Here is a 14,777-nt window from a genome sequence, read left to right as displayed (position 1 = left end):
TCCGTGCCGCGCGCAAGCATGCAGAGCGCTGGCGGAAATGCTCTCCCATATCGGCATCGCCACAATGTTACGTCCGGCCGTCGATAAGGGACGGAGGATTTATCCTTCCACATGATCAAAGGAGGACCTAAAATATTTTGGTGTTCGTTTTTCTACAACTTCGGAAAATTGCACTTTTCGCCACGACGCTGGCGCAAGCACAAATTGGGACTAATTGGAAATCTGCCCGGTAGGGTTTGGTTCTTACATCCCTCAGTCAATGTTGCTACCTGGGACACAAGTTGTACAAGTTGTCGTTGCGGGGGATTTTTTTACAAGCAGATAAAAGGGCCTAAATGCACATTTTGTGTTTCGAAGGTAAAGAATCATATCAAGAGCCTTCGAAATATTTTGTCACACAATAAGTCTTTTTGTACATAAGATAAAATCTGCTTGTTAGCTATTCTTCGAATGCTTTTTGAATCCTAAAAAGAAAGTTCAATGTAAAAGCCAACTGCCAATGAGGAAAACAAGCGGCCATAAAATGAAATACCAGTTTGTGTTTCGAAAGAATGTATAAGCAATCATCCTCAAAACCTTTTTAAAAATATAAGATCGCCTAAAGATATCAGTATGTTTGTACATAAAACCAAATCTGCTTGTTACCTGCCCTTCGCTGGTGATTTTACATTCTAAAAGGAAAGCTCAACATAAACTGCCAATGTGGTCAAAAAAGCGGTCATAAAATGTAATAACATTCAACAGCGTCTCCTCCGAAGGGCACATGAAAAAAGAGAGAGAGAGAGAGACTTAAACTTTTAAACGAACTGATCGTAAAAGATTTTATTTTAACAACCCTCTGGCGAACCACAATGCAGCTGCACTTTTTGCATTCCGTCCGCGCGCGCAAAACGTCAAACCTGTTCGGGCCGCTACGTCAAAACGACATTTTTTTACGGCCCTCGTCCAAAGTGCAGTCCAAACGTCAAATGTTTATGATTCGGCTCTGATTGCATCGGTGTGTTGGTTCGCTCGGACCGGTGGTCAGTGTGTGTGTGTGTGTTTTTATTGTGCACTTGCATTGTGGTGGGGCAGAAAGAACAACCCGCACTAGGGGCGCAATCCAGTTCCGGTTTGCAAAATATTTATCTCCATGTATGCACTTGTGTGCGTGCGTTGGTGTGCGAATGACACTGACCGATACTAAAACCTAACCCACCACCACCACCACCCTCCGGAGGGGTGGAAAATGAAATGCAAACGATTTGATATTTATTGCAACCGGTTTCGATTATTTGCCTCCCGCTTGCAACCTTCGTTCGGCCCCTCGATGGAGTAGGATTAAAAACAAAGCCGAACCAGCCTTAGCTTCAGCTGTGCAAATTACATTTGAGCCCCGGCAAGATAAGGGTGAGAAAGGGTGCAAATACTAATTCTTTGCTCAAGGTGATAATGGTGTCCTCCCGCATTCTGATCGAGTCGTGTTCAACCGGTTACCATTTTGTCTTGTCTTTTCCAAAGCGAAGGTTTTCTTTCCTTGTCCCGCGTGAAACAGACTCCTTGGATGAGAGGTAAATTATTGATTCGTCGATTATTCACCGAAAAAGCTAATATCGATTGATCGATTACAATGCACCGCGGGGAGAGAATAACAAAATGGATCGCATTTGGGAATCCTTTTTTTTTGTCCTCACTCAATGTCACCTGCGCTGGAGGATGCTTTCGCAACGACAACGACCACATTAAATCGTCCCCTCATTTCGGTATCCCTCCCGGGCTCAAGATGTCCTCCCTTTTCTTGGGTTTTTTCCCCCCATTTATCCTAGGTTTTTTCTTCACCTCACCGCGGGACACGAAGAGGACAAATCTTTGCGGCATTGACTTAAATCACACTCTCAAATCGTTCCGACGTGACTTGATTGGAATAACAAATAATAACGAATGGCGGCGTAAAAACAGTGGCGCTTAGGTGGAGTGGTGGAAGATAAAGCACAGCGCGTGCATAAATCGTTCCGAAATGTCGATCATGTTGAATTTTCTTCCCGCGACGAAGAAAGACTTAGAAAAGAACTGGGAAACAGATTCAAACAAAGGAGATGATGCGCCATTTGTGGACAGTCGTGTCGGTGGGTGGAAAAGGTGGACAAAGGGAGGAGGCACGTAAATACCGAGTCGGCGGGCATAGCTAATGCGCAACCTGGAGCGTAAATAAAATGCAAACTCATGAACGACCGCCATGAGTCGTTAAACGGTCGAGATGTGCCAGGGAAGTCAAAGCATTCGATCACATCCCGGGTCGGAAGCTTGTTTTTGTCCCGCATCAACAGGGATTCCTCGACTTCCTGACATTCCAGTGCGAGGGGGTTGGGTTGGTGGCATTCTCCGGTCGGTCACTTTGTCGCGAAAGAGCTCGGTTTCATGGGCTGGAAAAATTTCCATTATCTTCTTTCAGATCTTCGCCTAAATGGGTTAAAAACGTAAGGAAAGAGTTAGGAATTAAATTATATGCAACGGCATGCGTACACGTCTAGACCTTGGCTCGTCCGGGGAAGGGATTAGTATTCGTTTATTTCACGTCGAGACTTCCGTCAGTCATTGAAATACATCTTAAACATCCAAGGCGCAAGTCAATGGAGCCCTTTAAATTTAATTTGTTTTTAGCAAACAAAACCACACTCATGAACACTGACTATTTGGTTTGTGTCAACAAATTAAATGTTACACAACGTACGTTAGGAGAAAACGCTTTCCCCAGCATCTAATTATCCCCCCGAAAGCGATCCAGGAACAAGTTTCAATCATTTCCACAATCGCTAACTGTAGGCAATTAAACTTGCAGCAGGTTCCGAATAAACCACGGTCAGTTAACCGGCAAACGATGATGGTTTGCTCCCCCTAAAGTTGTGACAATTAATTGCTACTCACTTGCCGCCACCGGGGGCACAGGTCGCAGAGCCTACGGGGCCTTTGCAGAACCATCGCTCAATTTGTTACGTGCACAATCACCACGAACTGTCATCGGCGACTTGGAAGACTCGTGCCCAGAGAATGTGCACATTCGGTCCTTACCTCATACTCATTTACACCATCATTAAGACCGCCGGCAATTAATCAACCGCACAATTACACCACGCGGCGTGCGTGGGCATTTGCGGCATCGGACCATCCACCAACTCCGATCGACGCGGAGTGATTAAAGCCTTCCACCAATTCCCACTTCTGGGGGGCTTTAAAGGGTCACGCGGTTAAGCAAACCCACCGCCCCAGACTCGGGTTAATGTGCGGCTTCCGGCGGTGCTTCCGTGCGCCGTGTTTGGGAATATGTGCCGTTCGGGGAGCGAGTGGAGGGCCTTCCAAATTATTAAAACGCATCGTTTGCGACCCACGAGGGACCGCCGGCGGTGCCTTCGGTTCGTACGGCCTGCATCCATATTTCATTGCGAACCGATTGAAAAGAGCCCGTGGGAACAGGGTTCGAGTTCACTTCAATCATTTCGAATCATGACCGCAAACCGGGAGTCCCGTCGAACGTTGCGACCAGGTTTCGACCTGCCGCCGGTTGAATGATGCTCAGTCGGCAGCCTTGCGGTGCGGAGCCACCGGAGTCCGTGAAGCCATTTCCATTAGAGTTCGTCAGCCGAAAAAAAAAGGCAATTCCCAGAACCGTGGCCTCGTTTCGATTACAAGGTAAAACGCAACGGGAGTTTGGAGTCGAAAAAGGAGGCACAAAACAGCGCCAGGAAATCAATAACGTGAATGAAGCTGATTGGAAGCTGGGAGCTCCAGTTGCGCTCCCCTAATGTCGAAATCATCGCTAATGAGGCACAATCAAAGTCTCGAGCGGGTGTTGCGGCCAGCGGGTGTTCCCTTCCAAAACCATCGACACGAACGTTTCCCAGAATTTTGGAGATATCCTGAAATCATCTGCTGGAGTTTAGTTTATGGGGAAATGTACCGCTTGTTTAAATATATGCAATCACAACCTAACCCAATTTCACGGAAATGTAGAGTTCTACGTCAGTTCTACTCCAGTCCCCACCGACCTCCATTCCGCATTCGAGCGAGTGGAAAGCTCCAACTCGGATGTTCTGGAAATCTCCCACGCTCATCTGCACCTCAATGAGATCCCCGATGGAACCGGTTCGCCTCGTGGTCAGCGCGATGGTCCGAAAAGTCTAACTTCAACACCGTGACGTAACACAAGTGCCCCGCGTTGCATCTCCCATGCTTTCCACCCATTTCCAGGAGAGGGTGTTAAAATTGGCTCAATTCGTTCTATTTCCAAAAACAGACCTCCCCCCCCCCCATTCTCCCCCTTCCTTATTCCCACAAACGTACACACACACCACTTCCTTTTGTGTCCGTCCGAGCGAACGAGATAAATCCTTCCCCACCGAGCCAAGTGTTGGAGTTCTCTCCAATTTATTTGATTTGCATGTTTTGCCTTGGACTGGAGCCGCGCCCGAATCGAGTCACTTCCACATGGCGGACCTAATTCTGCCCCGGTCCGTCTTTCACGTTCGCGTGTGCGAAAGATACACGATTAGAGCGAATGAATTGTGCAACGTTTGTTCGTTATGGTTATTAAGCCGTATCAGTTCGGGTTAGAACCCCGGGTGGGAGAGTCCCGGCCGGGCTGCTCCAAATGTGTGTGTGTGTGTGTGCCCATCGGATCTTTCGGTGGTCCGCCCAAAGCCTACCCGTGCGTGCCGTTATTCACAGCCCGTAACACGCCGAAGCTGGCGCGTTCCCAGGACATCCCCCATATTCCTGGACGGTGGAACCAGTGGGATTCACGATCATCGAACATCGTAACAACATCGCTTGCCCTAAAGTGTGTCCGGCGCCCGCCCAGGGAGGGGGTAATGCCAGCGGAAATTAGATGGATTGTACACCACGACGTCCGGTCTGCCCGTGTCACACGGTTCTCAATGTCCACATTGACACATCTCGCCCCGATCTCTGGATGCAGGCGCTGTTTGTTGACTCACGTCAGCTCTGCCTCTGGACATCCATCACCGTGTGCTCCCGGCCGTGGTTTGGCCACCTTTTTTTCTTTCGTTGCTGTTGCTTGTCCAGCCTCTGGCACTGGATTGGCCTGGCTTCCACCGGGATGAGGCCTGACTGTGGCAGATTCCGATTTGCACTAATAATAAACATATTTATTTTCGCCACCTCCCTTGCCGGCACATGTCCGCGCGGAAACGGCTTAACACGGCCGCAGCTGGCTCTTGTCCCCCCCCAATCCTTGTCGTGTTCGTTCGCTAATGTATGAATGTCGCCGCATTCGGGCATTCGCTGCACTTACTCTCGGGTACACACACACATGGCTGTGGGTGGTGATAAGGCAACGGCGTCCAACAGCGCTACGGAGGTGGGTAGACATGTTCCCCAAGTGTCACTGCAGGAGTGTCCCCCCGGGGTCCTCCATCTTCCCGAACCCTAATCGCAACACAACCGAGCCGTAGCGCAAAGTGCATTATGATGGACACTTTATCTATCGCGCGCGCGTTGCAGATTGCAGGCCGCCCTCCGAGGCAGGGAGGCCGTGTCGTGGGCCATGTTTCCCGAGAGGTTCTGGCACTGATTAATTTTAGCGTTGTTGTAAAGCTACGTGGGACGAACCGCAGCATGGGTCGCTCGCCACTCGTGTGACTCTGTTCTAGTACCGGTCCTTCTTGTCGTGGAACCCATGACTTATCATTCAACATGTGTTTCGAAACAAGTTGCAATTTCTCCGTCTGGTGTGGGCAAGATTCTGGGATTGCTGAAAAACATAGTAAATGATTTAGATATTTATGCAAATAAGTTTGTTTTTTCACGAGGCTTTAGAAACAAAATACCACAAGAAAGCCAAAACAAAGTAATTATGTTTAAACACAGAGTATCTTGAGTGTAAAGTCAATGGGCGTTCCACTTGACGGTAGACTACTTTGGTATCAGGTACTTTACACTAGATGACTCAAAATTCTCCCTCTGATTTCATTTTAGACCCAACTGGCTGATTGCACAATTGATTACACAATCGATAACGGTTGCTAATGAGAATTCCCTGTAGACAATAATTCAATTTATCTCCGGTTCCGGTCGGGTGCTTGCTGGTTGGGTGCTTGCTGGTCGGGTTTCGGTTCCGGCATAGGTAGGCATACCGGTTCCTGTTCACCTGTTCTTTTTTACCGAATCAAGCCAACCGGCGGGACAATATCCGCCGAGTTGTGAAAAAAAAACAGGTCCAACAAGAACGTGGTATTTTTCCGTCGAACAATTGCTCTGACGATTGGGAGATGCAAAAAAAAAAACCTTGCCGGAGGGCAGGATAGCATGGATGAATATTGATCCATCGGGACAAAGCCAAATCAGAGCCTAGGGAATATCATCAATCGGCCATACATTTCTCTTCATTCCACCCCCTCATGTAAAATATGCCACTTTGCGCCCACGCGCATTTCAACACTACGAGAGCTGGTTCTCGCTTTTGCAATGGGGGCCCCCGCGATTTCAGTAGGCCTCCGGCGTTCGGTCATCAAATCTCCGTGACCTCCTTTTCCGAGGCCTAATCGGTCCATCCATTCGCAGCACGGAAGGGCAGCGGAGCGAACGAAAGGAAAAACCTTCACCAAACGACAGCACCTTTCCCATGGAAAAACGGACGAACGATTTCAATTCAGGGCAGTTTTCGCAAGGGCCACTTTTCGGTTCAACCCCGAAGTCGCTTCCCATTAGAAGAATATCTTGACTTGTCAATCCCAGGGAACCCCGCGGGCCAGAGTTTATTGTTTTGGGCTTTGGTTGTTTCGTACAATTGACACGCCAAGAACTTGTGCTCGCCCCCGGGAGATAGCAATTGAGTTACTTCACCTCACGCGGTTTGATCTACTTTTTCCCGGAGATACCTTCAAGTTTTGTTGTTCCCAGGAAGTGGGTCAACGAGTGAAAGGAGTAAAACAGAACTCTTTACCACTGAGAAAGAGGATTCAAAAGGTAATAAAACGACTTGCATAAATTGACAGCATAAGGTTTCAGCTTTAGTAGGCACAAAAGCGGAAATCTTCTGATCCTTTAGTTGAAGGTTCGCCAGTAGTCACAATATCTCGATTGAGTTTCGAATGACAGAAACCTATTAACGCAAGAAGAATTGCCATTTCCGCCATGTAAATTGGCTGGACATACTAACACGTGTAAACCACCGCGTCGAGCATATGCTTCAACACAGCCAAACACAGAAACTGGTTTGAATTGATGGTTTTTATGTGATGAAAAAAGATTCGAATCGCCTCATCTGCAGAGATCACCTTTGGCGTCGTGTCTCAAGGTTTGTTAACATTTAAACGTGAAAGAGAGAAAAAAAAATCCCCAAACTTTGCTTGGTTGGTCGTGGTTCGACATTCAAACCTCTCCGATGGAGTTCATCGTTCATATGCGCAATCGGACGATGGCAAACATACGTTTCGGTTTGGTGGACGATTTTCAAACGCGCACGGATGCTACAACCACCTTCTCGTGGCAGCATTACGGCCAATGTTACAATAATACGCGCCATCGGTCAAACATACTCTGCTTGATGGGTTGGGAGGCGAGGGAAAACTATGCTCCACATTTTCCACCCTCTCGGTTCGCTGGCCGCTCCGGCCACGGTCAGTGGTGAGTTCATTGTGATCCGCGTTGAAAAGAAGCACGTCAAGAGACCAGCCCCTCCATCTTCGGCTCGATCACGTGCCACCGAACGCCACCGAAATGGCACGCGCTGTGTGCTTGTAGTACCGCGTGTAGTTTTTTTTACACGTGCACGCGCGTGTGCAATAAATCAAAAATTCACATCGACGCGAAATGATGTTCGAAGTTGAGAAAGTTAAACGACGTACAAACGGTGGTGGTAAATCGATCCCGGGCCAATCCCCTCCCCCCTGCGCACACATCATCGTAAAAATGACCGCCCGAATGTTGGGTGGAAAAATAGGAGGAAGGAAGCATGGCAGCGAATCCCTCGTTCGCTCAAATTACTGTAAATCACTACTGAGTGGCGAGGAAAATGGTGCTCCGGAGGAAAATGACGCCCGTCTAGTTAAGCCCCCATAAATCCACCCTGAGTTCCTGTGAAGCTGGAAAAGTTTTGCCGCTCGTCGGCAAATTGAAAGTGTTCACCCGTGGGGATCGCTTTCCGGTGCCAATCCGGTGTCGCTTTTGTCGCCAAACGTGGTGGGCATTAGAAGGACTTTCACTTAGCGGCGTGGTCCGACCGACAAAGCAACGGAATTCTCCATTGGTTGTGTTTTTCATCGAAACAAAAAAAAAACGGTACGAAATAATTGGCGCGCAATAAAATAATAACGAAACAACATTGAAATCAAACTAATCTATTTCATTGCAAACGAATACAAGGCTTTGTTGGGTTTGCGTTGGTCAGCAGAAAATTGGTCCAAAATCAGCCTGGCCGGAGGTCAACAGCTGAATGCGCCCCAAACGACCAACACGTGGGGGGAGGAGGTTGGAAAAAAGGCCAACATTAGCCAGCCAGCATCACACGCTGAAGCCCAAGAGTGCGGGAGAGCTGAAATAATGGAGATCCCTCGCTAAAATCTCCACCGCCAGGTAGCGCCATAAAACCGTGACGTAAAAGTAAAAGTGATGAAGAGTGGCATCATAAAACGAACATCGAAACGAAAGCACAAAAATCCCACAACCGAAGCCCAACCCGGGTGCTCCTAGGAGGGTAACCGAAGTGTAAGATTCCCGTTCGTTAGCGTTTACCGTCCGCGGAATTCATGTTAGACGCACGAAGTTCTGGAAAAATAAAGTTGGTATACTGAAAGGAGCCAGTGGGAATTCGGGTACGGGATCGATCGGGCTGGCGCGGGGGGGAAAGACGTCAAAGTGATCTTTTTCCCGGAGAGATTAGTCTTCCGTCGCGTATGGTGGAATTTTTTTCCCCATTCTTCTGCACCATTTCGAAGAACACAGTACGTAAATAATGAACCTCACAAAGTATTACAGCATGCGAAGCATTTTTACGATGATTTTGCTTTCGCTTGGTGTACTCGCTTAATGCCACGTTATGATGATATTTTGCCAATGAAGAAAACTTTGCAAATTGCCGGGGAAAGTATGGGAAGCAACACAAAAAGAAAATATGGCGAATTTTCAGTAAGAGCATACTGCAGCTCGAGCATGTATAAGGTGGTCGTAAAAAATTGCATCGTTTTTGTTAAGGATGCAAAGCCGGTAGCAAAAAAACTTACCCAAAAACTCCTCCGCGACTTTGCTAAACCGTCTTATGGTTGGCAGCAGAGCAAAACACTGGAAGTTTCCAAATTTATGCAATCTTCTCAGCTTACGACATAATGAGGATATTTTAGAAATTTCATTATGGTACCGCGGTGTGGCGATACCCATGATTGGGGAGTCGGTTTTAAGCCGTCTCTTCCCTTTTTATTAATCGTGCTCGGAAAATTATTCAGTCGCACATTAGCGCAAATTAAACAATGTGGATTAATGAGTATAATTTAAGTAAATTCAAGTGCCAAAATTGAATTTTAAACTGCTTCAACGAGCGTAAACCATAAAACAATTTTACCGAAACATAAACATGTAGCAAATGTTTGCCTTTAAATCTTCATAATGTATCCGATTCCAAACAACTATACGGCCCACATTATTCCCTCCCACATGGGCATGTGGGAGGCAAACCTCGGCACAAACAAAAGAGCATGAAACTCTCCAACAAATCCCTTCAGAAGATCGACTGAGATAATTATTGATGCAATTTATTCCTCCCGAGGAAAAATCGTGCATCGCTGCCCGCCTGAGAGAAGCGTCCCCGTTCCTCTCGCGTACAAAACGCATCGGTGGGAAAACTGGAAAAATCACGTTTGCCTTAGCCCACATACTAACTCACAGCAGGCCCCCTGCTGTAGCCGGCGAGCCGTGAAAAAACGTGCATCGCAAAGTGCATCACTGTTGGAGGGAGATGATGTTTGTCCCTCTCTCTCTCTCGCTCTCTTCCCCTCAATCACTGTCCGAGTGCATCGAGCACCGGTACCTTGCCAGACCCAGTACTGCCACAACATTTCCCACCCCCTTTCGGAGCAGTTTTCAGGCCGGCTCGCCGCGGACAGTGACCGCGCAGACAAACGCTTGAATGCACATGAATGCACTTTTCGCGCTATTCTCGTCGTTCGGCGACTGCACACAAGCGGGTTTTAAACATCGCATATCCCTCGAAACAACGTATCTATTCCGCAGGTCATGCTTTTCGGGGACTCTGGGTCAGTGGGTTTCGGATGCACTTTTAGCGCATGGCTGTGCATGCGTGCTGCGGTGCGGAGGTCAGCTGGGCAAACAGATAGCCCTTTAGAGAAAAAAAGAAACGGAAAAACTGCCCATGTGCACGTTGACAATGGAACGGTTGGGAAATTGGAGTGGCTGAGCTGAGCGATCATGAAAATGGCATTCCTCGTGGCTGACCCACTTTCCCGGCACGGTTGAAAACCTTTTTGTACGTTTATATCTCGACGACCTGTCGCTAACGAGGTAAATGGTGAGCTTGCCTGCTCCGTCATGAGATGAGAATGGACTGCGCTGTTCGACGGGTGAATGGTGCATGGAAAATTTGGCAGCATCGTAAGTGAATCGCGATCGTTTGGTCAATCAATGCAATCGATATATCTTCCCAGCTGCAAACGGGTGCAAAGGTCGGGTGCATTCACATGGCTGCGGGCGATAACCAAACTGCATTAGTCGTCTCAACATTGTATTTATGTTGATGCAGAGAGGCACTAAGGTTACCCATAAGCGACCCCCAAAAACGAAAGCTAGTAATTGATTATATGATAAATGCTGTTGCGTATCACATCTTCATTTTCGGTTCCGTTTTCCATTCCTTCACCTTGGTGGTTTTGCATCGCGGAGAGCTGCGAGACGGAATCGGTTACAGATTTCACTTCTCACACTGCTCACCACAGCTGCTTTCTCTTGCCCGAAAGACACGATGCAGTGTTGGATGCATTCCATTGCACCGATAAGGAAAGGAAACGACGCAAGGAATGTAAGAAAAAGATGAAGGATTCCGCTGCAACTCGATTCACAATTGAAAGCCCCACAAAGGCGGTTGCAGCTTCCCGGCGAGCGATGAGCTGCTGTTCATCTCACCAACAGGCGGTGAGATGAGCGGAAAGAATCAAAATAAAAACAAAACTCTTTTCATTTCAGACATGTTTGAAATGTTCCAAACCTGCTCATGAGGGAATAATAGATTTACACCATTTAGTACGAAATTGAAAAACAAAAACAACAGCACACTGTATGAATGATGTTAAATTGTAGGTGACTGCATTCACCATCTCCAACGAATCCATGTGAGGCATGTAAAAATGTTTCATTGTGCGAGAAACAGGTTTCGATGAAGAAGAGCAGACGGGAAAACAGAGACAGCGACAGAGAGGTTTGCTATGAGAGTGAGTAAGAATGAGATAGTGAGAACGGCACAAAATCAATAAACCCCTCACCTTTTCTCACGAGCCTGCTTCACCGATCGCCTCGCATGCTGGATGGTTCATGTGTTTCATCTTTTTTTTTGTAATAAGAAATCACGATTATTTATCTTCCACGTATGTTCATAACACGAAGACACAACGTATACCCGTGCGCTTGTTTCACTACGGTTTGTGACCCCAAAAAACACGACCTTCCCAATTCTCCGAGCGTGAAGCGATTTCGATTTTTGCGTCCGTACAAATGTCAAAACAATGCACCAACCGCCGACCGACTGTTCGAACCACACAAGATTATCCGCCTGGTTGATACAGAATCTTTTCGAAAACAGCACTGAACACGATGCCCATGGGCTGGTATTGTGCTGTAAATGATAATCAACTAATCGTAAGCGGCAACCACGTAGCACTGATTATCGCCTGCCAGTATATTTACGTCCCACCGAGGGTTGTTTACATCGGAATTTGTTGCTGCCCGATACCACTGGTTCGATCTGACAGCGAACCGATGTTCTATTTGCGGGTGACATAGCAGAACACGGAAATATTGAATGGCATTCGTGGGGAATCACACAACACTTGCTGGCAGACTGTGGTTTTATCGATGGAGGTTGATATTTTTACCACATCTCGCGTAGATTCACCTACGCCATCACGAAACGATAACACTTTTCGGCCCACTGGAACCTTGAACCCTCGGTTACCAACACGTCCAAAGCAATGAGCCACTGCAGAACGGGGATTCGCACGAGGAATTGAAGGTACACTTACAACGAATCGTTCAGCAAAACTGGCTAACTGGCAATCTTATTCGTTTGACGCACAGCTAACGAGCACACCGCGTCGCGTTTTATGATTTTCAGATGGCGGGTGCAAAAACTACGCGGACTTCCCAACAACAGCCGATCAACAAACAAACGGAACGGCGAGGCGCAAACGCCATGCACACGGACTTCAGTGACTGTGAGAAAGGCGAGTGAGCAACTGCTAGTCATCGCGCTCTGACATTACAGTGTTTGCAGTCCGACGTTTGGTCTTTAACGCGTCAAATTCAACTTTTGGAAAGTATCATGTGCCGGGTAAGTAGGAATACTGTACCGTGCAAACTTATTAAATTAAATCAACTCATTCTAGTTTACAATCTTTCTAGTTATGGCATTCCGGTGAAGACACTTTTCTATAACAGCAGGATTAATATTTGTGCTTAAAAAGTTCACTTCATAGTTTGTAAGTGGGAACCGTATGAATTAAACGCTGTATCCCCTCACTTCATTTTTGTTTCTCTTTCGCTCGGTGCTTCCCTAAGCATTGGTTAAAAGAGGTAGGAGAAACCGTGAGAGAAAGCAAAAGAACGATCGAGTCAAATAACCTCTCTTCTCTTCACTAGGGGATGCATTTAAAAAAAAAGATTTTAAAACTAATGTGTGGCAGAGTGAACAGGATTTTTTAGTTAGTTTTAGGTAGAATAAAAGCTAAAAATATAAAATTTATTTAAAAACAAAAACAATATTTTAAAGAAAATTTACAGGAGGAATCGGAGGTGCAAGACATTTGATGCTCAATCGTTTTTAAATGTTTTGAATTTGTGGTTCTTTATTCTTATGCATTTCGTATTTCAAGTGTTCGTAATAATTGATTTAATCATTTTCCACTTCTTTTCATCATTAGACATTCTTTAAACATCTTGACCGTACCTTTTCTTCTCGCTTACTAGTTTCTAATTGGCCTATAGTCAAAGAAAGTCCACCCTTTTCTTTTACATGATTAATTTAACGTGTAATAGGAAGATGTGAAATTCAATTCCGAAAAGCTAATGCACCTGCCACTCTTCGAGAATTAAGTCAGGGAACGAAAATGAGAGAAAAAGAAGAAAATGCACGCCTTCAGGTGCTTGAGTGCATTTTTCATTCGTAGAACAAATGTCTCCGCCTCCACCATCATGCTGATGCATTTGTTTTTCACTTCAGCTTTTCCCAACGAGACAGCCGGTCGTGGGTTTGATGTTCCAATCCATTTCCTACTCAGAACACTGCTTTCTTTCCCCCTTACGCCACCCTCCCTCCGCACCTGACCATCCGCTGAAGGAGTTTACTTTCTTCAAATCGCTTTTCTTTTCCTCAACTGACAGGCGGTGGCGTAGCCGAGTTAACTCATCGCATTCAATTGCACGGCTATTGCGGACCACCAGCTTCCACCGTTGTGTTGGCCAAGAAGTTGTTGGCCGTTGCCAAGAAGAAAGTGTGCGTGGACGTGTGCGTTGGTAGCGCCAATGGACAGTGCGCATTCCTCATTGAAGCAATAACAATTTCCTGTGCAAATTTAAATTAAATCGTCCACCAGCCGAGTGGGACAGCCGTAATGGGGACAGCGTGCGCTTCTCGTCCGAGTCTTCCCTTCCGAGTGGAAACCAAGAACCTGGCCGGGGTGGGGTGGCCATGCCGTCATGGCTGGCTTTGAACTTACCGCGTACACCATTGTGAGTGGACAGAGCAATCTTTGAGACTGCATGGGCGGAAGTCATAGCGAGAGAGCAGCACATTCCGACTCCACGAACGCAGCAAAAGACGACGCTGACGGTAGAAAGGAGGACCCTTGGAAGCCCTTGGAGCGGAGTGTTGCTTGCAAAAACAGAAACCTCGACAAAAAGATTTTAATGGCAAAACTAATGAAGATGAAGATGGAGCAATGTTCTGGACAATAAACAGAACTCAACGTCGTTTGCCTGGTGGTTAAATATAAAAAAGCGCGGCGTTTTAAGCTTCTTCCAGCATTAGCAATCTGAGTCATTTCCCACCATTTCGTCGCAGTAGTCTGTATTAGACTAAATTGAATTGATTTAAGAAGACATTTTTTATCGTCTACTTTTGTGACTGAGTCTTATGTTGAATAGCAGTCAAATGTTTTCTTGACATTTATCATAATGATACCAATGCAGTGAACAAGGTGAACTACCTCTTTTAATTTTGGATTTTGAACGTAATTTTTTCTGTTTGGCAAATCTTACATCCTCACGCATAATGTGTTTATAATATCTTCCTTCAATCCACGTCACACTTTAGCTTTCGAGCACTAATTGCACATCATGGTTGAGATGATTAATTCATATTGAAAAATGGATCGCAAAATCGACTCGCTAAGTAAAACCGTCGAAGCAATTTGCGTGAAATTTAAAGCTTGAGGGTGCGATGCCATGCGTAAACTACTATCATTTTGTTTTCTTTTGGACGATAGCACGCACAGGCATATTTTTATGCGCTCAGTGAAAGCTAACCTAGATTGCAATGAACTACAAAGAATGACGGAAAAGTATAA

General features: G+C 46.5%; 1 long non-coding RNA gene across 1 annotated transcript in view; it reads right to left on the bottom strand.

The window, feature by feature from the left end:
* LOC131259199 (uncharacterized) overlaps positions 1-11,820 on the bottom strand; it is a 30,761-nt gene extending 18,941 nt beyond the window's left edge. The window contains exon 1 of the long non-coding RNA XR_009178118.1: positions 11,481-11,820. This is a non-coding gene — a long non-coding RNA (uncharacterized LOC131259199). The remainder of the gene's footprint in view (positions 1-11,480) is intronic.
* Positions 11,821-14,777: the final 2,957 nt, after the last annotated feature.

Source organism: Anopheles coustani, chromosome 3 (genome assembly GCF_943734705.1).
Source record: "Anopheles coustani chromosome 3, idAnoCousDA_361_x.2, whole genome shotgun sequence".
In the NCBI taxonomy this organism is placed as follows: Eukaryota; Metazoa; Arthropoda; class Insecta; order Diptera; family Culicidae; genus Anopheles; species Anopheles coustani.
The sequence above is the reverse complement of the archived record's forward strand: the minus strand, read 5'-3'. Positions and strand labels throughout refer to the sequence as shown.